Here is a 23,449-nt window from a genome sequence, read left to right as displayed (position 1 = left end):
ATTATTTTAATATTTCAATAAAAAACAAAAAACAGTAAATAATCAGTTTTTTTATGTGTTCACTTAGAAAGACAATCAAGGAAAAAGATGTACATCTTTTTTTTTAAGTAAAAAAAAAAAAAAACATGATTAAAAAAACAGTAAATATGTCCTGCTTTCTGGAGTCCTCGATCTTTTATCAAGGACAACAGAAATTTTATTTACATTTTATTTTAGCTAGAAAATTGAAGTAAATGGACATGATTTACAGTGGTATGAAAATATCTGAACCTTTTGAAATTTCTCACATTTCTGCATAAAATCACCATCGAATGTGATCTGATCGTTGTCAAAATCACACAGATGAAAAAAACTGTCTGCTTTACTTAAAACCACCCAAACATTGTACATTTTTCATATTTTAATGAGGATAGCATGCAAACAATGACATAAGGGGGAAAAATAAGTAAGTGAACCCTGTGCCTAAGGAGACTTAAAGAGCAATTGAAACCAATTTTTACCAAACAATTTATATCAGGTGTGAGCCCAATCACTGATGAAGCTGCCCTGCCCACTATAAAACACACAACTGGTAAGAATTGTCTTAATGAGAAGCATTGTCCGATGTGCTTCATGGCTCAGTCAAAAGAGCTGTCTGAAGACCTGCGATCAAGAATTGATGTATTAAGCTGGGAAAGGATACAAAACCATCTCTGAAAGTCTGGATCTTCATCAATCAACAGTCAGAGAAGTTGTCTACAAATGGAGAGAGTTTGACACTGTTGCTTCTCTCCCAAGGATTGGCCGTCCACCAAACATGACGCCAAGAGTTCAGCGCAGAATACTCAAAGAGGTAAAAAAAAAACCTAGAGTGTCTGTTAAAGACTTCCAGAAATCACTGGCTCAGTCCAATATCGCTGTGCACACATCAACTATATGTAAAACTATAGCCAAGAATGGTGTTCATGAGGAGGACTGTTCGCAAAAAGGCACTTGGACACTCCACAGAGGTTTTGGAAAAATATTTTGTGGACTGATGGAAACCAAAGTTGAATTGTTTGGGAGTAACACACAAAGATGAGGAAAAATGTGGAGGAAAAATGGAACATCAACACCGTGTAGCATGGGGAAGGAGCATCATGATTTGAGGCTGTTTTCCTGCCTCTGGGCCTGGACAACTTGCAATCATTAATGGAAGAAGGAATTCAAAGGTTTATCAGGATATTTTGCAGGAAAACCTGAGGCCGTCTGTCAGACAGTTGAAGCTAAAAAGAGGATGGATGCAGCAACAAGACAATGATCCAAAACACAGAAGTAAATCAACTTTGGAATGGTTTCAGAAAAAACAAAATACACGTTCTGGAGTGGCCAAGTCAAAGTCCAGACTTGAACCCCATTGAGATGCTGTGGCGTGACCTTAAGACAGCGATTCATGCCAGACATCCCATGAATCTGACTGTACCACAGCAGTTTTGTAGAGAAGAATGGGCCAAGATTAGCCCTGATCAATGTGCTAGACTGATCTGCAGCTACAGGAAGCATCTGGTTGAAGTTATTGCTGCCAGAGGGGTGTGGGGCACAAATGATTAAACGTGATGGTTTATTTACTTAATTTTCCCCCAACTGTCATTGTTTGCATACTATCATCATTAAAATATGAAAACCTATAAATGTTTGGATGGTTTTAGGTAAAACCTAAACACAGTTTTTTCATCTGTGTGATTTTGCAAAGATAAGATCACATTTGATGGTGGTTTTATGCAGAAATGTGACAAATTCCAAAAGGTTCAGATACTTTTTCATACCACTGTACTTTAAAGTGACTCCACGTATGAAGCATCAACAAAGTAAGATATTTGCACTTTATACCAGATTTAATTTTTGTTTCTGGTGAGAAAATGGATTATTTGAGTTTAAGGATGACATCAAACCATATCAAGTCATATCTCAAATGTAACGATGAATAATTGACCCCCTCATGAATAATCGAGTCGAGATCGAGGACTTGTCTCATGTTGAGCCAGGTGGTGTCGAGTGAATCCGACCTCTGCATGTGGACGAGCACGTCAGAGGCAGCAAAGGTCTGCTCCTATTGGCTCCTGACAAACATGTGACTTACAGTATCATCTCGTTTTTCAACAAGTAAAATGAACGCACTCATCGGTCTCTACATTAGGTACACCGAGAGGACGGATGGAAATATTTAAACAATTCTGTTTGTTTTTAATTCAAATCAGTTTTAAAGTGTTATATATATTTTTTTATACTTAGGATAATAAAATGTTACGCTAAAGACTTAGTATTGTATTTCATTAAAAATATTTCTCCCAGACTTGTATGTATGTCATGTATGCATGTCATCTTTTTTTTTTTTTTATCATAAATTACACTTGCCAGTTTTGTTTTGTCATGTTTGTAATTAGTATAAATTTTGGGATGAAATTAATACTTTTAATTGTATTTTTGCGTAAAATATATTTCTGAACTTTGTGAAGTTAATATATGGCGGAAAACACTCAGGTGACTTGACTTTCCGCTCTGAGACACCCAATTTGGCCAAATTTCAAAATTGTCCGATAAGCATGTGTGATACATCATTGGAAAGCTTAAAATCTCAATTCTCTGGGGGAAGAAAAATTTTGGAAAGAAGGGCATTTTTTATTTATTTATTTTTTTTATGTTTTTTTTTTTTAAAACAGCAAAACCCTATCTGGAGGTGAGAGCACGCGAGAGCAGAATTACAGACGCCATGACTTTAACGAGATATTATCGCGTACTTGTCTTGTTTCGATCCAAAAACTCCGTGTCGCATGTATCACTGAGTGTCAAGACACAGCTGTGAATGGCCACAGCTGGATTTTGGGGGGATTTTATGGGTGAAACATGGTAATATAACATGGTTCGCGATGCAGAAATCGCAGACATCAAGGAGTGGTAGAGACTTTCTTTTTCATATATATTTAGTTATTTACCCTTTTAAACTTTTTTTTTTTTTTTCAATTTTTCTTTGTTTGGATCGATTATATATCATCTAACATATCGGGGAAGATGCGACACTAACAAAAAAAAAAACAATTTAGCGATGGTTATGAGGTAGCTATCTGTGACTTTTTTTACAGACGCCATTTTTTTCATAGTGACGTAATTTGTTTTAAGTTTAAAATATGCGAGTGAATAATTTTTTTAAGTCGTTTTTTTTTTTTTTTTTTTTTAAACAAAATATAAGACATCAATTAATGATTCTAAGCTAAAAATGACAGACATTTTGAATAATGAATATTATTACCTACCTTGTTTTCATGGCTGGGTTAAAACAAAAACGGTTGTGCGACATCTGTAAACGAGGGTTTTCAGGGTAAAATAGGCAAATTAAAAATAGTTCAGGGGCTTAATGCGCCATGAATCTGCTCTGGCAGCATATACACTGCTCTTGCACTCCTCTTTAAAAGAAACTGCTGTATTTTAAGCCAAAACAACTGTTGTGTTTGATAGAACAATATATCTTTATGCTGCTATAGCAGTTTCATGGCGCATTAAGCCCCTGAACTATTTCTAATTTGTTCGTTTTACGCTGGAGACCCCTGTTTACAGACACCCCGCAACCGCTTTTGTTTCAACCCAGCCATAAAAAGAAAGTAAGTAATTATATTTATATCCATCCGTCTGTTTTGTCACTGAACTGCAGTGGGGAATATATTTTGTACTGTCTGCACTGTCCCAAAAATTGTCTAAGATGTCCAAGATTTTAGCGATGAAACATGTCCAAGATTTTAGCGATGACATTAGGTGGTGAACTGTAGGATAGGGGGTCTCGCCCTGACCAGGTGGCAAACCGGAGCAGCTGACTTGCCAACAAACATTATGTGTGTTGGTGTGTGTGTAAATGGGTCACACATATCCACGTAGGCATGCCCATTTCCCTCATCCATTATTTAATTTTCCATCTGTAGCGGATAGGGAACTCCATAGGAACAGCATGCGCTTATGTAAAGGAAACACTTTTGACACATATACTGTAACAGCTCACATATTTATTTCAATGGGTGTATAATTTGACATAGAAGCGCCTTGAGTTACAACAACGTCTAAGGCCATGCTCCATTTAATAATAAAGAAGGGACACATTAGCTAACCCAAATATTTTTTGTCACTAAAACATGCTTGCTTTTCCTTGAAACGCTTTTTATGTCGCCATGAAAAACAACGAGGTCATCCCGTTATCTCCGGATTTTAGTCTCCTCGGCTGCCGCCAACAGTGACCTCGACGTGTCTTTGCGGAGGCAGCGTTGAAATCTATTTAATACAGAGCACTGAAAGCAATGTGTGGACGTCAGCTCGTCTTACAATCAACATTTGTTGTTTGAATTTATTTTCCTTCATGGTTGGTCAATGTGTGATGAATCATTTGCAAGTATTTAAAAAAAAGAGATCCACAATTTAAAATGTGAACAATACCCAACAAAACTGTAATATAAAGACAATTGTATACCGTCCACATTTGTTTTTGTAATTACCATGGTATGAAAAAGTATCTAAACCTTTTGGAATTTCTCACATTTCTGCATAAAATCACCATCAAATGTGATCTGACCTTTGTCAAAATCACACAGATGGAAAAACAGTGTCTGCTTTAACTAAAACCACCCAAACATTTATAGATTTTCTTATTTCAATGAAGATAGTATGCAAACAATGACAGATGGGGGAAAAATAAGCTAGTGAACCATCACATTTCATATTTTGTGCCCCCCTTTGGCAGCAACAACTTTAACCAAATGCTTCCTGTAGCTGCAGATCAGTCTGGCACATCGATCAGGACTAATCTTGGCCCATTCTTCTCTACAAAACTGCTGTACTTCAGTCAGATTTCTGGGATGTCTGGCATGAATCGCTGTCTTTAGGTCATGCCACAGCATCTCAATTGGGTTCAAGTCTGGACTATCAATTGGCCACTCCAGAATGTGTATTTTGTTCTTCTGAAACCATTCTGAAGTTGATTTACTTCTGTGCTTTGGATCATTGTCTTGTTGCTGCATCCATCCTCTTTTTAGCTTCTACTATCTGACAGACAGCCTCAGGTTTTCCTGCAAAATATCCTGATAAACTTTTGAAATCATTCTTCCATTAATGATTGCAAGTTGTCCAGGCCCTGAGGCAGCAAAAACAGTCGTGCTTCACGGTGGGCATGAGGTGTTGGTGAGCTGTTACATTTTTTTCCTGCACACATGACGTTGTTACTCCCAAACAATTCAACCTTGGTTTCATCAGTCCACAAAATATTTTGCCAAAACTTCTGTGAAGTGTCCAAGTGCCTTTTTGTGAACATTAAATGAGCAACAATGGTTTTTTTTTTAGACAGCAGTGGCTTGCATGGACACCATTCTTGGCCATAGTTTATACCAACATATAGTCGGTGTGTTCACAGAGATATTGGACTGTGCCAGTGATTTCTGTAAGTCTTTAGCAGACAATCTAGGGTTCTTTTTTTACCTTTCTGAGTATTCTGCGCTGAACTCTTGGCGTCATCTTTGGTGGACGGCCACTCCTTGGGAGAGAAGCAACAGTGCCAAACTCTCTCCATTTGTAGACAACTTCTCGGACTGTCAAGTGATGAACATCCAGACTTTCAGAGATGGTTTGGTATCCTTTCCCAGCTTTATACAAATCAACAATCTTTGATCGCAGGTCTTTAGACCGCTCTTTTGACCAAGCCATGATGCACATCAGACAATGCTTTTCATAAAGACAATTCTTACCAGGTGGGTTTTATAGTGGACAGGGCAGCTTCAAACCACTCAGCAATGATTGGGCACATACCTGACTTAAATTGTTTGGTAAAAATTGGTTTCAATTGCTCTTTAAGTCTCCTTAGGCAGAGGGTTCACTTGCTTATTTTCCCCTCTTCTGTCACTGTTTGCATGCTATCCTCATTAAAATATGAAAAACCTATAAATGTTTGGGTGGTTTTAGTTAAAGCACTGTTTTTACATCTGTATGATTTTGACAACGATTGAATTACATTTGATGGTGATTTTATGCAGAAATGTGAGAAATTCCAAAAGGTTTAAACACTTTTTCAGAGCATTGTATATTTCAAAATTGCTTAGTTTATTTAAAAATATTAATAAAATAAATGTATTATTTAACATCAATAAAAATAAGTAATATTTGAATATTGAAATTGAATATACATTTAATTATATAGATTTTTTAAAAAATAATAATTGTTAAATATAATAAATATTGGTTTATCAAAATATAATAATATTGGCAAATTAAGTTTGAACTTTTACTGGTTATTTTTAATAATTGAAATAATTGTAAATTAAAGCAAATATAAGTCATAAGTCAAATATAAACCATCCTTTTAGAGATGCATTCATTTGAACAAAATTAAAAAGTACATTTTAAAGTGTTATTTTACTCTTAATATTTAAAAGAATATTGGTAAATAATCAAGTTTGTCATAACATCTACTCATTGACTAAAAAGTTGTGTGATTTACTTTAAATATTAGTTTTTTAAAAAGTAGTTTTTGTTTATCACCACATTTATAAATATTCCGCTGATGTCGAGATAAGATAGTTGAATTTAGGTATAAAAGACGAGTTGAAAATATGCTCAATTGATCTCAAAGTATTGAGCATTGACGAATGAGGCGAGCAAACAGCTGATGTCAGCCACTGAGCTAATGCATGCTAATTACAGCAAGTGTGGAATAAACAGCACTGGCGGGGTGTCGGTATCCCGAGGGTTGGTCCGTCACATTACCCGATGTCTGACAACAACATGCCACCTCGGCTCATTAGGTGGTGTTTTATTGATCCCGATGGGGAAGCCGCCATCAATTCTAAGGAAATTGTCACTAATTGTGATTTCCAGTGACGTCAAAATGCTAAATTAAAAAAAAATCCGAGTTGCCATTTTTGTGAATATTCTTTTCAATGCACATTGTGCTGCTCCTTCTGATGTGATAACATTGGCCAGCTGAGGGCAGTGTTTAACAGAAAAACAGCCAAAACCACTAAGTATATCGCAATAATAGTAGTTATTCCTCAAAAAATCAAACAATATTAACGCATAGGCTGCCATTGACGGTGATAGACGTCCAACTCATTTCAACTGAAAGGGGTCTTCCAATTGAAATGGATTGGACGTCTACTGACGTCAGTGGCACTGAAACATGATCATTCACTGCCCCAGTTCCACACCAACATCCTATAAAATTAACATCTATCCACAAAAACACAAATGTAAACACATTTGTCACGGAAGGTAGTCATGACTTCACATAAATGTAATGTTTTGCCATGAAAACTAAAGCAGGCTATATACATTTACTTACCAAAAATTGTACTTCATGCATTATTTGTAAAGAAAAATGCCTCAAATGGCGATATTTTGCTCTAAACCGTTATATATTTGTGTTAAAATCCCAGAAATGTCAAACGAACATACACTCACTGTGGATTAGTCGGGTTCCGTCACCTCCATCGTGGGAGGCGGATGGCAGGTTCCCCCTCTCGGCTGCCTTGTCTTTGCGTCCGGCGTATGGAGCAACCTCGCTCGGCAGTTTGAACAAGGAAGTCGCTGCTTCCACCAAGACTGTATTTTTAATTTGAAGCCAAATAAAGCCAAAAAAGAGTCAAATGCCCCGAGTTTTTACGTGCAGTTTTCCTTACCGGCGACCTCTTTCTTTGCGGCTTTCTCCTTGGGAACTGTGCAGCGTTCAAGTACGCCTCGTAATTATGAAACATACCGCACATCGATTTTTAGTTCAGAATTTTAAAATGCCATATTTTCATTGATTTAAAAAAATTAAGTGACTATGATATTGCCTCGCTAAGGAAAATACATTGATTTATATGAACAACTCATAACAATTTTAGAAAGTTCACCAAAAAAAAAAAAAAACTAGTCTTCAAAAATAATGATGATATAGTCAGTGCTTCATGTATGCAACCTGCATTCATTCATTCATTCATCATTCATTCCCGGCTCATTATCAATATAGAGTGCCTTTTGGTGTCCCCATCAGATACACCTTTTTGCTTTTAATATACTCCATTTTGGCATGTCCCACACACTGCACTGCTAACTTCAGTGTGTGTATCAAATGGTTAAATGATAAAAAAATGAAACATTTTTTACATATGAACTTATTCTCACAACAATTTATTTCCTAGAATTGGTCATTTTTATCATATATATCCTTAATTTCATATTATGTTTAACATTTTTACCTCTAAAATACAATGTCCCTGAAAAAATTGTCCACCCTGCTATTTAGGAAAAACTGCCTCTTTAAGAAACCTGCTGATTTTTTCAGTGATGTCATAACACCACTTTTGTCTTCCTTTATCGGTGACCGAAACAGAGGTGAGTTGCAGAGTAGGTTTTTACAATTATGTTGTGCAATTTTTGTCATATTACTGTATGTATGTAGTCAAATGTTGTCAAGCTTAACATGTCCACTCTGTCATTATAAAATACCAATTTATATAAAAACATTTGATAAATTTGAAAGATGTATGCTAAAAAGTCCACAGTCTGCTTGCTACTTAAACCATTTTGCTTACTGAAAGTCCGCCATGTGGTTATTAAATGCTAATATTATATAAAAATCTCCACCCTGTCATGGTCCTCCCTGTCAGCAAACCTTCCATGACAGGGTGGGCATGGTTCTTAAAAGTTTAAGCCACATACTGATAATGTTGACATGCTAATATGATAAGAGCTATTACATGCTAGACATGGTAAAAATGTATCAGAGCAGCATTACAGAAAGCCTAGTTTGATCGGGCAAGCCAAATTTACAACCCACTTTTCCAATTAAACAAAATGTAGGATGAAGAAAAGGACAAAAAACCTTTCTGAAAACATACATTTTATTATCAGTATGCAAGTATGTAATTATTCTGCTTTGCATTTGTCCATGACAGAGTTAACATAATTTGCTGTTACGTGTACTTTGTCTGCTCGTAGTTATTATCAAAAAAGTGTCGGAGCTTGACCAATGTACATTCTTAACAATATAACAGTTACAGTGGCTTTCAAAAGTATTCAGCCCCCTTGAACCTTGCAACCTTTCACCACATTTCAGGCTTCAAACATAAAGATATAAAATTTTAATTTTTTGTCAAGAATCAACAACAAGTGGGACACAATCGTGAAGTGGAACAACATTTATTGGATAATTTAAACTTTTTTAACAAATAAAAAACTGAAAAGTGGGGCGTGCAATATTATTCGGCCCCCTTGCGTTAATACTTTGTAGCGCCATCTTTTGCTCCAATTACAGCTGCAAGTCGCTTGGGGTATGTTTCTATCAGTTTTGCACATCGAGAGACTGACATTCTTGCCCATTCTTCTTTGCAAAACAGCTCGAGCTCAGTGAGGTTGGATGGAGAGTGTTTGTGAACAGCAGTCTTCAGCTCTTTCCACAGATTCTCGATTGGATTCAGGTCTGGACTTTGACTTGGCCATTCTAACACCTGGATACGTTTATTTTTGAACCATTCCATTGTAGATTTGGCTTTATGTTTTGGATCATTGTCCTGTTGGAAGATAAATCTCCGTCCCAGTCTCAGGTCTTGTGCCGATACCAACAGGTTTTCTTCCAGAATGTTCCTGTATTTGGCTGCATCCATCTTCCCGTCAATTTTAACCATCTTCCCTGTCCCTGCTGAAGAAAAGCAGGCCCAAACCATGATGCTGCCACCACCATGTTTGACAGTGGGGATGGTGTGTTCAGGGTGATGAGCTGTGTTGCTTTTACGCCAAACATATCGTTTTGCATTGTGGCCAAAAAGTTCAATTTTGGTTTCATCTGACCAGAGCACCTTCTTCCACATGTTTGGTGTGTCTCCCAGGTGGTTTGTGGCAAACTTTAAACGAGACTTTTTATGGATATCTTTGAGAAATGGCTTTCTTCTTGCCACTCTCCCATAAAGGCCAGATTTGTGCAGTGTACGACTGATTGTTGTCCTATGGACAGACTCTCTCAGCTGTAGATCTCTACAGTTCATCCAGAGTGATCATGGGCCTCTTGGCTGCATCTCTGATCAGTTTTCTCCTTGTTTGAGAAGAAAGTTTGGAAGGACGGCCGGGTCTTGGTAGATTTGCAGTGGTCTGATGCTCCTTCCATTTCAATATGATGGCTTGCACAGTGCTCCTTGAGATGTTTAAAGCTTGGGAAATCTTTTTGTATTCAAATCCGACTTTAAACTTCTCCACAACAGTATCTCGGACCTGCCTGGTGTGTTCCTTGGTTTTCATAATGCTCTCTGAACTTTAAACAGAACCCTGAGACTGTCACAGAGGAGGTGCATTTATACGGAGACTTGATTACACACAGGTGGATTCTATTTATCATCATCGGTCATTTAGGACAACATTGGATCATTCAGAGATCCTCACTGAACTTCTGGAGTGAGTTTGCTGCACTGAAAGTAAAGGGGCCGAATAATATTGCACGCCCCACTTTTCAGTTTTTTATTTGTTAAAAAAGTTTAAATTATCCAATAAATGTTGTTCCACTTCACGATTGTGTCCCACTTGTTGTTGATTCTTGACAAAAAAATTAAATTTCATATCTTTATGTTTGAAGCCTGAAATGTGGCGAAAGGTTGCAAGATTCAAGGGGGCCGAATACTTTTGCAAGGCACTGTACTTGAAACTATAAATGTAAAATTAAATGGAAAATCTCATTTTTTGGGGGGAGAAGTTGGGAGTTTTCAAAGGCAACGTATATTGATAATGACTCCTTTATTTTACTCCTGAGTCCTGAGTATCATTTTATCCCTGGTAACCTCCCTTTTTTTCCTCCTCGGACAAAACTTTTTGTCTCTTTGTTGCTTTGAAAACCTTGAAGAATTCGCGCAAAATCCCTCGGATCGACTTCTGTCTTTATAATGAAAGGGGGAAGCGACGTATGTCGTAAAGCAGTCGGCACATTTGTCATTTTTTTGTGTGGCAGGCTTCCTGCCACCATCTTCAAAGTCAAATAGTGCCAGTGAAAGTGATACAGACCCACTCAAAATATAAAAGAGGTGTCATTTAATTAATTGTCAGTCGACATATCATCACAAATGTTACAAAAATATTTTATAAAGATTGAAAAGTTACCAAGTGTTGCTTTAAATCAGCAATGTTTCTTAATTTTTCACCGAAAACTTGAAAAACACGTTCATTAGGTTTGAAATGATTGACTTTTAGGAAAAATCAGCAGGAAACAAAGATGTCCCCTTCTCTTCTTTCACTTGCTACGAATGAAAAGGAAATAATTTTCACATTTGTGGATTGTTATCAAGAAACCCAAACCTCCTGCCATGCACGGCCTCAACCCCCGCACTGTAGGATGCCTCCATATTTGGGGGTTGGGGGCATTTTTGTCAATAATATTGACCGATTGCGACTGTTGATTTCTCTTGGGAGGCCCAAAGCAGGTGTTTACTTTACACTAAAGGATGTCCCATCAAACCACCATCACTGCCATGAAAAAACAAAGCCTGCTGGTGCTTCCCTCACACTTTAAGGAAAGTGGACTCAGTAGTTATTGATTGACAGAGGAATGATAAACCGTACAGCCTGCCTGCTTGAAGGTAATTCCAAGCTCAAAGTGGCCAAGAGCCGATTTTTGTGTCGCAAAGTTGATCCTTTAACATGAAGGCAGCAGATGGGGCCTCCTCACAGTTTAGGATTCTTTAAGCGTTTAAAGACAGGGAAAAGAGATTATTTGCTGATTAGCTGCTTTTTGCTGTCCCTTTACATCGCAGTCATGCTGCTCATCTCCACTAGGAATTAATCTGTGGGGATTTACTTTTCAGCACCCTGTAAAAAAAACACATAGAAGGGACATGCTCACAGTTACTTGTCCTGAATTCACATAAAATGAGAATAGATCAAATACTAAGATGCTAGCAGGTGGTACCTAAGCTAACATACAGCAAAATTAGAAAGGCCATACATTCTTCATTATGCAGGACAGTCCTTCTTTTGAGCAGGGTACTCATTTGTTCTCCGTTTTGAAGTTGCACCTGAACACAATAGACTCCAGTGTGTTTGTGTGTGCTCGCTGCATTGAGAGCCGCTACTGTGGGGCAAATAAGTATTTAGTCAACCACTAATTGTGCAAATTCTCCTACTTGAAAATATTAGAGAGGCTTGTAATTCTCAACATGGGTAAACCTCAACCATGAAAGACAGAATGTGGAACAAAAACCCAGAAAATCACATTGTTTGATTTTTAAAGAATTTATTTGCAATCATGGTGGAAACTAAGTATTTGGTCAATACCAAAAGTTCATCTCACTACTTTGTTATGTACCCTTTGTTGGCAATAACTGAGGCCAAACGTTTTCTATAACTCTTCACAAGCTTTTCAAACACTGTTGCTGGTATTTTGGCCCATTCCTCCATGCAGATCTTGTCCAGAGCAGTGATGTTTTGGGGCTGTCGTTGGGCAACACAGACTTTCAACTCCCTCCACAGATTTTCTATGGAGTTGAGATCTGGAGACTGGCTGGGCCACTCCAGGACCTTGAAATGCTTCTTACGAAGCCACTCCTTTGTTACCCTGGCTGTGTGTTTGGGATCATTGTCATGCTGAAAGACCCAGCCACGTCTCATCATCAATGCCCTTGCTGATGGAAGGAGATTTTCAATCAAAATCTCCCGATACGTGGCCCCATTCATTCTTTCCTTCACGCAAATCATTCGTCCTGGCCCCAAAGCATGATGTTTCGACCCCCATGCTTCACAGTGGGTATGTCACGTCTCGGAAGTCTTGTTAAAGTTTTGTGTTGGTTCAAGTCAGATCCTTTTATTTTGGTAGTGGTTTGCCTCCTTGAGCAAACTTTACTACCTGCTCTTGCCAATCAGGCTGATCATGTCCACCTGTGACCTTCTGTATATATAGCCTGCAGCTAACCATGCCCAGTGTCGGTTTGTCTTGTATCCTGCCATGTTCCATGTCACCAGCTCATGTTAGCCTTTTCTTGACTAAGATTTATGTTGAGTTCAAATGCCCACTCTTGTTACTTAGTTGACTTTGCTCAGAATTTTGGTATCCAGCAAGTGCTGTGACTTTTTGTTGACTTTGCTCAGAGTTTTTGTATCCAGCAAGTGCTTTATTCTGACTTATCGCCCAGGTTCCAAAAATGGTAAACCTGATGCCTTGTCTAGACTGTTTCCAATTACAGACAATTCCAAAGAGCCCGAGCACATCCTGCCGTTGGACCGTGTGGTTGGGGCTGTCACCTGGCAGATCGAGTCTGTTGTCCAGCAGGCAAACAATGGATGTCCTACACCTAGTGGCTGCCCTTCGGATCGTCTGTTTGTGCCGGAGAGTGTAAGGTCCCAAGTCATTTATTGGGCTCATACGTCTCTACTTACCTGTCATCCAGGGGTGAAGCGCACGATGTTTGTCATCAAACAGAGGTTCTGGTGGCCATCCATGGAAAGAGAGGTGGGGGAGTATGTGGCAGCCTGCACTGTTTGTTGTAGAAACAAGTCTTCCTCCAGAGCACCAAGAGGACTCCTGCATCCGCTCCCCATTCCCATGAGACCCTGGTCGGACATCTCCCTGGACTTTATTACAGGACTTCCACCTTCACTAGGTAACACTGCCGTCCTGACGGTGGTGGACCGTTTTTCCAAAATGGTACACTTAATTGCATTGCCTAAGCTACCGTCTGCCAAACAGACGGCAGAGATCATGATGAATCATGTGTTTCGTATTCATGGGTTCCCAAAGGACATTGTCTCAGACCGCGGTCCACAATTCATATCACGTTTCTGGAAAGAATTCTGCTCCCTCATTGGTGCTTCTGTGAGCCTTTCTTCAGGATATCACCCACAGTCCAATGGGCAGACAGAAAGGCTCAACCAAGAGTTGGAGACAAACCTGCGGTGTTTAGTAACCCAGAACCCTGCCTCGTGGAGTACTCACCTTACCTGGGTGGAGTATGCCCACAACACCCTTCCTACCGCAGCAACAGGACTGTCTCCTTTCCAGTGTGCCTACGGCTACCAGCCTCCTTTGTTTCCAGAGGGGGAAAGGGCAGTTGTGGTTCCGTCAGCTCATGCCTTTGTTCGACGCTGCCATCGGGTCTGGGCTGCAACACGGAAGGTTCTCACCCGTACCGCTGCGCAAATGAAGAGGGTAGCAGATCGTCATCGGTGTCAAGCTCCAGACTACAAGGCGGGGCAGAGAGTCTGGTTGTATGCCAAGGACCTGCCCCTTCGGGTGGCTTCCAGGAAGTTGGCACCTCGATTCGTGGGCCCCTACCCGATTGCCAAAGTGATTAACCCTGTCTCTGTGCGCCTCCGTCTTCCCAGGTCCCTCCGGGTTCACCCCACCTTCCACGTCTCAAGGATTAAGCCAGTTAAGGAGAGTTCCCTCGTCCCACCTGTCAAGCCACCGCGTCCACCTCGCATGCTGGATGGGGGTCTTGTCTACACGGTTCGGCGGCTTCTGGATGTGAGGAAACGTGGGCATGGTCGACAGTATCTGGTTGACTGGGAGGGGTATGGCCCGGAGGAGAGGTCTTGGATTCCCGCAAGTTTCATCGAGGACAAGGACCTTATCAAGGACTTTGAGGCACGGCGGTCTCGTGGGTCGTCTGGAGCCGCCCCTAGAAGGCGGGGTACTGTCACGTCTCGGAAGTCTTGTTAATGTTTTTTGTTGGTTCAAGTCAGATCCTTTTATTTTGGTAGTGGTTTGCCTCCTTGAGCAAACTTTACTTCCTGCTCTTGCCAATCAGGCTGATCATGTCCACCTGTGACCTTCTGTATATATAGACCCTACCCACGTGACGTCACAACTCCGCTCTCCTGAATGGTACCGCCCACTTGTCCGTCAAAACATAGTGTTAACCTGTTACGGCTACGTACATTTCTCCTATTTACGGCGTGTTTTTCTGCTCCTTAACATTAATAATCAAAATGGTGAAGGCGTGTGTGGCTGTTGGTTGCACTAACAGAGAAGATGGAAGGAGAGACTTGAAGTTTTACCGTATTCCGAGGGATCCAAAGAGGAGAGCGAAATGGACGGCTGCAATTCGACGTGAAAACTGGGCACCAAAAAATCACCACAGACTATGTAGTAGTCATTTTATATCCGGTAAGATGCATTTAAGATATACTTAGAGGGTTTTGGGCTGACAAATAACCACAATTAAGATCATTGCAAGGCTATTCGCCGACAACATACGACGTAGTACGACATAGTTTCAAATTCAAAATGTTTGTGACTTCCCTTTCTTCCACCATCGTTATTTTTTGAATAATATTTAGCTGGTACCAAGTGAAAGAAACTGGCCTCGTCTACGGGGCTGACAAATAACCACAATTAAGATCATTGCGAGGCTAATCGCCGACAACATACGACGTAGTACGACATAGTTTCAAATTCAAGATGTTTGTGACTTCCCTTTCTTCCACCATCGTTATTTTTTGAATAATATTTAGCTGGTACCAAGTGAAAGAAACTGGCCTCGTCTACGGGGCTGACAAATAACCACAATTAAGATCATTGCTATGCTAATCGCCGACAACATACACGTATGTATGTAGTGAGAGTGCTATCGCTAAACCATATAAACATTAAAAGCCTTAACTCCATTGACAAATGACATGAAATACATTAGACTTGACAGTGGATGTTAGCAATAACAAAAGATTTTGAATTGAAAATTTCGTAACTCACCTTTCCAAGCACAAGATAGATTCCTGCCGAATTTTCGTGGACGAGGACCTGTTTCACCCAACCAGCAACGAAGTATTTATAAGCCTCCAAGCTCTTGAAGTTTTTCAAATTTTTGTGAGAATAGGCTGATTTTGTGTGGACAAGATAATTGTAAATATCAGCGTAGCAGATGTCAGGCAGAGAGGGCGAAGACAGTGGGTCGAAAAACATCGATTTGGGCATCAAATATGGATCTGGCGACTGTATAGAACGAAGCTTTTCCACATAACGCCTTTTATGCAACACATCCAGTGAGTTTACGGCATCAGAAAGCACCGGGTCTTCCATGAAATGCATTTTAAATTCCTCGATCAATTGAAAACAATGCTAATACAGAGACAAAATGACGGACAAGTGGGCGGAACCACACAGCGAGCACGTGGTTTTGTGACGTCGGTGGGTAGGGTATATAGCCTGCAGCTAACCATGCCCAGTGTCGGTTTGTCTTGTATCCTGCCATGTTCCATGTCACCAGGTCATGTAAGCCTTTTCTTGACTAAGATTTATGTTGGGTTCAAATGCCCACTCTTGTTACTTAGTTGACTTTGCTCAGAATTTTGGTATTCAACAAGTGCTGTGACTTTTTGTTGACTTTGCTCAGAATTTTGGTATCCAGCAAGTGCTGTGAATTTTTGTTCTCTTTTTGAACTCCTATGAACTGAAAATAAATACTTTTGTTTAAACGGGACATTCGTGCATTTGGGTCCTTAGTGAATCCTTGTCAGGGTATGGTGTCCTTCGGTTGCAATTCAGTATTCTTTTTCCTCCAAACACGAGAACCTGTGTTTCTACCAAAAAATTATATATTGGTTTCATCTGACCATAACACAGTCCTCTTCTGGATCATCCAAATGCTCTCTAGAGAACCGCAGACGGGCCTGGAAGTGTACTGGCTTCAGCAGGGGGACACGTCTGGCAGTGCAGGATTTGAGTCCCTGGCAGCGCATTGTGTTACCGATAGTAGCCTTTGTTACTGTGATCCCAGCTCTCTGTAGGTCATTCGCTAGGTCCCCCCGTGTGATTCTGGGATTTTTGCTCACCGTTCTAGTTATCATTTTGATGCCACGGGGTGAGATCTTGCATGGAGCCCCAGATCGAGGGAGATTATCAGTGGTCTTGTATGTCTTTCTTCTAATAATTGCTCCCACAGTTGATTTCTTTACACCAAGCGTTTTACCTATTGAAGATTCAGTCTTCCCAGCCTGGTGCAGGTCTACAATTTTGTCTCTGGTGTCCTTCGACAGCTCTTTGGTCATGGCCATAGTGGAGTTTGGAGTGTGACTGACTGAGGTTGTGGACAAGTGTCTTTTATACCGATAATGAGTTAAAACAGGTACCATTAATACAGGTAACGAGTAGAGCCTCGTTAGACCTCATTAGAAGAAGTTCGACCTCTTTGACAGCCAGAAATCTTGCTTGTTTGTAGGTGACCAAATACTTATTTTCCACTCTAATTTGGAAATAAATTCTTTAAAAATCAAACAATGTGATTTTCTGTTTTTTTTCCACATTCCGTCTCTCATGGTTGAGTTTTACCCATGTTGACAATTACAGGCCTCTCTAATATTTTCAAGTAGGAGAACTTGCACAATTGGTGGTTGACTAAACACTTATTTGACTCACTGTACACGTAGGGCAATGTTAAGCACTTAGAAATGTTCTATTTTACCTTAAAGCGGAAGTTCAGAATTTTTGACATTGGGCTCAATATTTGTGTTAGCGGGGGTTTAATTAGTTGGTGGAGTTGATTTCAACAAATTCTGTGCAGTTTGTAAGTTATTTGTTAGTTTCAGGGCTCCAGATTGCCTAAACTAGCACGAGTCAATGGTGCCTGCTTAGCATGCAAATAAAAAATGATACAGATCTACAAACAGATCCAACATAGTCAAATAAACTCAAAATGCAGATCATTGTTCCAAAATACCCATGCGGCAAAAACAATATCACACCAAACTGCCATAATTCATTTTGTTCTTTAGGACAATTTTTTAGATATGTAATATGACCACAATAGAGAGGAGTACTTCGGCCACTCGTGCTCACGATGCATTCGAGGAAGGTGGGAAGTCGGACTTATTTCACTCGGATGGTACCAGCAGGGCCGTCAGCAGAATTGCAGGGGCCCGGGGACAAGAGACAACTATAGGGCCCCCCCAACCCCACCCCAGCCACCGGCGTGTCACGACAACATACGGAGTACTTTTAATGCTTTGCAAGCAATGACATTGCAATTTTTTTTTTAAATTTAATTTGAGATGGACAGTTAAATTTAACAGACCGTAATGTGATTTGACACAATATAAGGCGGAAAACACTCAGGTGAGTTGAAGTTCTGCTCTGAGACCCCCAAATTAGCCAACTTTCAAAATTGTCCGATAAGCACGTGTGATACATAATTGGAAAGCTTAAAATCTCAATTTTCTGGGGGAAGAAAAATTTTGAAAAGGAAGGCATTTAAAAAAAATAATAATAAACAGCAAAACCCTATCTGGAGGTGAGAGCACGCAAGAGCAAAATTACAGACGCCATGATTTTAAAGAGCTATTATCGCATACTTACCTTGTTTCGAACCAAAAACTCCATGTTGCATGTATCACTGAGTGTCAAGACACATCTCTGAATGGCCACAGCTGGATTTTTTGGGGATTTTATGGGTGAAACATGGTAATATAGCAAGGGTCGCGATGCAGAAATTGCAGACATCAAGGAGTGGTCGAGATTTTCTTTTTCATATATTTACCTTTTTAAACGTTTTTTTTTTCATTTTTCTTTGTTTGGATCGACTATTTATCCTCCAACTTATCGGAAAAAATGTGACAGAAAAAAAAATACAATTAAGCAATAGTTATGAGGTAAATATCTGTGAGTTTTTTACAGACGACATTTTTTTCATTGTGATGTAATTTGTTTAAAAGTTTAAAATATGCGAGTGGATAATTCTTTAAAGTCGTTTTTTTTAAAACGTAATATTAGACATCAAATAATGATTCTAAGCTAAAAATTACAGACATTTTGAATAATTAATTACTTTTATTTTATGGCCGAGTTGAAACAAAAGTGGTTGCGCGACGTCTGTAAACGGGAGTTTTCAGGGTAAAACGTGCAAATTAAAAATAGTTTGGGGGCTTAATGCGCCATGAATCTGCTATGCCAGCATATAGACATATTTTTCTATCAAACACAACAGTTGTTTTGGCTTAAAATACAGCAGTTTCTTTTAAAGAGGAGTGCAAGAGCAGAAACGGCTTTTTCAGTCTTGTCTGTGTTTTCCACCATAAACAAACTATTTCCATCTATTGTCCCATGTAGGCTACAATGGAATACAACTGAAAGTGCTATGCCTGCCTGCTAAGCAACAAAACAGTATCACTTAACATCCTGTGCCCGCCCCCTCCACATCCCTGGGGTTATCAAGCCCTCAAACAGTGATGCGCCCAGCTTTTTTGACAGCAAAGTCATTTACAACATCAGTGAAATCCAGTTTTTGAGCAAGCTCACGCTCAATGGAGAGCATGGCTAGGTTGTTAACCCTGGCCTGTGATATGGTGGAGCGTAGTTAGTTTTTTACTATTTTCATTTTACTGAAGGCTCGCTCTCCTTCAGCTACAGTCACCGGTAAAGACAAAAAAATGCGTTGCCGGATAGGCTACAAGCGGCCGGTGACAGACTCGAATTGGGCTTTGGTCACGGTGAACGCAAATGTAAGCGTTCAGTGTTAGGGGCTGTTGTTCACTCACCGACATCACCGTCCACAGCCAACTCTAGCCCTAATTCTCTGGCTTCTTGTCCCCCTTTTAGAAACTTCATTACAGTGGTACCTCTACATACGATCGCTTCGACACACGAACTTTTCGACATCCGACGTAAAATTTGACTCGCCATTTGTTTCTACATCCGACGACATGCTCGAAATACGACAACAATGGCAGCACCGCAGACGAATGCACGGCGGATTTTCTTGTGTGACAAATCAACACAGGTTTCAGAAAAGGTTGGTACAGGTGGTGAAACAAGGAAAAAGTTGATGCTTACCTTCGAAATGAAGATGCAAATGACAGAAAAATATGAGCGTGGGATGGGCATCCGTGAAATGGCTCAACAATACATCTCCACGGTCCTCCTCCGACCATCGTTCGCCAGTCTTTATAAATTAAGCTGACAATTCTTATTGTCTCCAAAGAAATCGCCAGCTTCGCCACGTTTTCATCATTTCTTTTACAACTTATTCAACACAAAACGCCTGCTGTCTGCCGCAATTGATGGTGTTCTCAAGAGAACATTCAAAGTGAAAGTGAAACTCAAGCTCACCGGTCTGTCTCTGGCACGTGAGCCCCGCGGTGCGTTCAGGTACACAAAAAAACGTCCGCCTTATTAGAACCCAATTCGTTACACTATTACAGGAATTATTATTATTCTTTTTATTACATTATTCCAATTTTGATTCATAATTTATTTGTTTTGCTACGTGTAATTGCCATTTGTAATAGCACCAGCAGTATTTTTTAAGGATTTAGTGCAGGTTTTTGGGCTGTGGAACGAATTAATGGAATTATAATGTATTCCTATGGGAAAATCCTGCTCGACATACGACCATTTCGACTTACAAACAAGGTCCTGGAACGGATTAACTTCGTATGTAGAGGTACCACTGTATTTTTTCTCGTTCACCGTTATGATATTCATCTCATTTTCTTTTTTCTTTTCTTTTCTGCGTACCCGATTTATGACAACTTGCCATGTTTAGAGTTTATAATGACAGATTTCAATTTCCCGTTTCAGGGCACATATGTAGTGGAGCGCGCCAGAGCGGGGTCGAACCATTCTCTGCTAAGACAGGGGGGGGGCGTTGTGCAATAAAAAGGAAAAAAATAATTATTTAAAATATTTAATATGTTAAAGTTTTTAAGTATAAATAGCAGAGATTGCGCTAGACTTTTTCGTTGTCTGTCATTTTGACTGACAGTGTCATAAAAATCCGGTCATAATCTGTTTTTACCCGTCACTTACATTTTTAAAATGATAATAATGACATATTCAATAGTATTTAGTTTTCATTCATTTTTAATTAATATTCTGTCCAAACAAGCTTAACAAGAGGCAAACAAGCAGGGGAGTGCACCAATCAGCGACGAGCAGACGTGCCGTTAGCAAAGCGACGAGGGCAGGACCAGGGCAGGACGAGGGACTTGCGCGCGGAAGTAAACATAGGAGGAGAACGGAGTTTATTCAACATGGCTAGCGCGAGACAGACTGTTGTCAATGTCTCGTGTCGATGTGTTTTAGCTCATTTAAAACTGAATTTACCGCGGATTGGAACATATTGTCGGCTCTCCCGCCATCCGTGTTGTTGTAAAGACGACTTTCGGCGCGCAAGAGTGACGTTGCTCGTGAAGAACACGTCACGCAAATAAACAAATCTGATTTGTCGATTGATTTTGTACCTACTCGAGAGGCTGTGTCCCAGACTTTTCTCTCAGTGTTTGAAAAATACAGGGAGAACAGTCTGGCCGTGCCAGGCAAACACTCAGTTGCCTTGACATTTTTCCGAGTAAGGCCAACGACGACATGCATCAAGAGAGACAATAGCTAATTAATATGCTCACTCGCCACCCTGTGGTCTGGGGTGTGAATTGCAACCTGTCAAAATGATGGATGGACTTCAGTTTTTTCCATCACCGTTTTAAAAAACCGGTCAACGACGGAAAATATTCGGTTAACGCGACCCCTGATATATAGAGTAGAACATAATGTTTAATCAGACTATGGTTAAAATAAAAAAGAAATATGAGAATGTAAAGTAAAATAAATTAAGGGTCATTCAGGGGCCCCTATGGTCCTGAGGCCCGGGACAACATTCCCGGTTGCCCTCCCCTGTCGACGGGTGTAGGTACCAGTTACGACATCAAAGCGTTACAAGCTAATCTAAACAGTAAACATGGCTGATCGCGACAAGTTGTTTTTAATTTTGGCCATCAAAAGACATTTTGACCTCCAGCAAACATGCTTTCTCATAAGCGATCAAATAGTTGAGACATTCCAATGATTCATTTTCCAGATCGGAGGTCGGAGACACTGACTTCCCACCTTCCTAGAATGCAGCATCAGTCTGCTGAGTTAACTGATGGCCTGCAACATGGCAAAATGTGCATTTAGAAGCTGTGGAAACAGAATAAATGGGCAAATGAGCACTAGCAGTTAGCCGATTACTACATTAGACTCAGCAGTAGTTGTTGGTGCTAGACTCTTGTCTTTTTGTAAATATTGTAAACACAGGGATTTTTTTTCCTGCTCAACATAAAAGAAACTAGTGTCACATCAGTGTGGTTTTGTGTTTGAAACATCTTCTGTTTTTCATACGCACCGGCTACATCTGTGTTTTCTCTGTCTTGTTGTATACATCAAAATTCTATAAAGAACGAGGGATTTTTATGCAAAGCCATAAATGTTCTGCATTGTAACGCTGCACTTTGGAAGAGGAATACACCAGCAAAATAAAAATGCAACAAATAAAATCAGCCTTGTCTTAATATTAAAACTAGTGGTGGGACTCGATTAAAATTTTTAATCGAGTTAATTACAGGGTGTGTAATTAATTAATCGAAATTAATCGCATTCTAATTGAAAACCATATATTGACAAAACAAATCGTGTTCTCAATAAAAAAGCCTTTTTGAGCTTAACAACAAATTTATTACTGTTAATATGTAATGTCATCAGCATACAATTGGTCAAAGTGCTCATACAGCTATTCAGGTTTAAAGTGTTTCAGGCACCCGGATTATTTATGTTCTTTGAAAACATTTTTCTTTAGATAGTTACTGTTTTTTAACTGTATACATAACTACTTTTCAGTAGTTACAAGATAAAACTATGAGGCATAAAATATTGCCAAATATTTTCTTTCAAATAGTGAAATGTAAACACTGATAATTAAACTGCAAGAAAATAACAAAGTGCAACACTTCAACATTAAGTTATTCAACAATCCGTACCAATTGTTGTCACTTTTCGTTCAATCTCCCAGGACTCAGCTACCGAAAAAAAACTGGTCTGCACAGTTTACTGTTTAGCGTCTGTCGTTGGCTTTTTGCACAGTCAGGACGAAAGACGCCAAATGCCATTCATTGTTGACGACTTGTATTGTATGTGCGGTCACTCCGAGATAGTTAGAATTGCTCAAGAAAGTCCAGTGGTCCCGTGTCAAACCAACATACTCGACAGACTTCAATCGGTCTTCTTTGGTCTGCTTTTCATCATCGAATAGCAGCTTGCACAAGCGCCGGCCGAGGCAGCCCGCCGGGTGCAACCGTGACCGCCAAGCCGACCGCGCCGGGACCCTCGCCGCCGCCGCGCCCTGGTTAAAGGGCGGGCGGGAAGAGGGGGACGAGGAAGGCGTGCGGCCGCGTCGGCAGCTTGCACAAAACAATGCTCTTGTCCATTGTCCCATCAGGATGCGTTTTATAGGGGAAAACTAGCCCCTAACTGTCCAAATAAAATGTCGCCTCCCATCACTGCTGCTGTTAGCGTTTGTTTGTGTGCGTCAGATTTACCGGCGTACCAGAAACACATGAGTAGGAAGGTTCCGCGTGCGGACAAATGGAACTGAAACAATTAATTGCGTTAAAATTTTTAACGCGTTAAAAGCTTTATAATTAATTAATCGAAATTAATGCGTTAAAGTCCCAGCCTTAATTAAAACACAATTATAAATACAAATACTAC

General features: G+C 39.9%; 1 protein-coding gene across 2 annotated transcripts in view; it reads right to left on the bottom strand.

The window, feature by feature from the left end:
* Nucleotides 1-7,685, bottom strand: part of si:dkey-91i10.2 (uncharacterized protein LOC555224 homolog) — a 34,226-nt gene extending 26,541 nt beyond the window's left edge. The window contains exon 1 of one of the 2 annotated variants that reach the window (XM_057852326.1): nt 7,438-7,685. The gene's annotated coding sequence lies outside the window, so the exon portion shown is untranslated. The remainder of the gene's footprint in view (nt 1-7,437) is intronic. The other variant, XM_057852325.1, reaches the window with a different exon arrangement.
* Between the last annotated feature and the right edge of the window lie 15,764 nt (nt 7,686-23,449).

Source organism: Corythoichthys intestinalis, chromosome 12 (assembly GCF_030265065.1).
Source record: "Corythoichthys intestinalis isolate RoL2023-P3 chromosome 12, ASM3026506v1, whole genome shotgun sequence".
In the NCBI taxonomy this organism is placed as follows: domain Eukaryota; kingdom Metazoa; phylum Chordata; class Actinopteri; order Syngnathiformes; family Syngnathidae; genus Corythoichthys; species Corythoichthys intestinalis.
The sequence above is the reverse complement of the archived record's forward strand: the minus strand, read 5'-3'. Positions and strand labels throughout refer to the sequence as shown.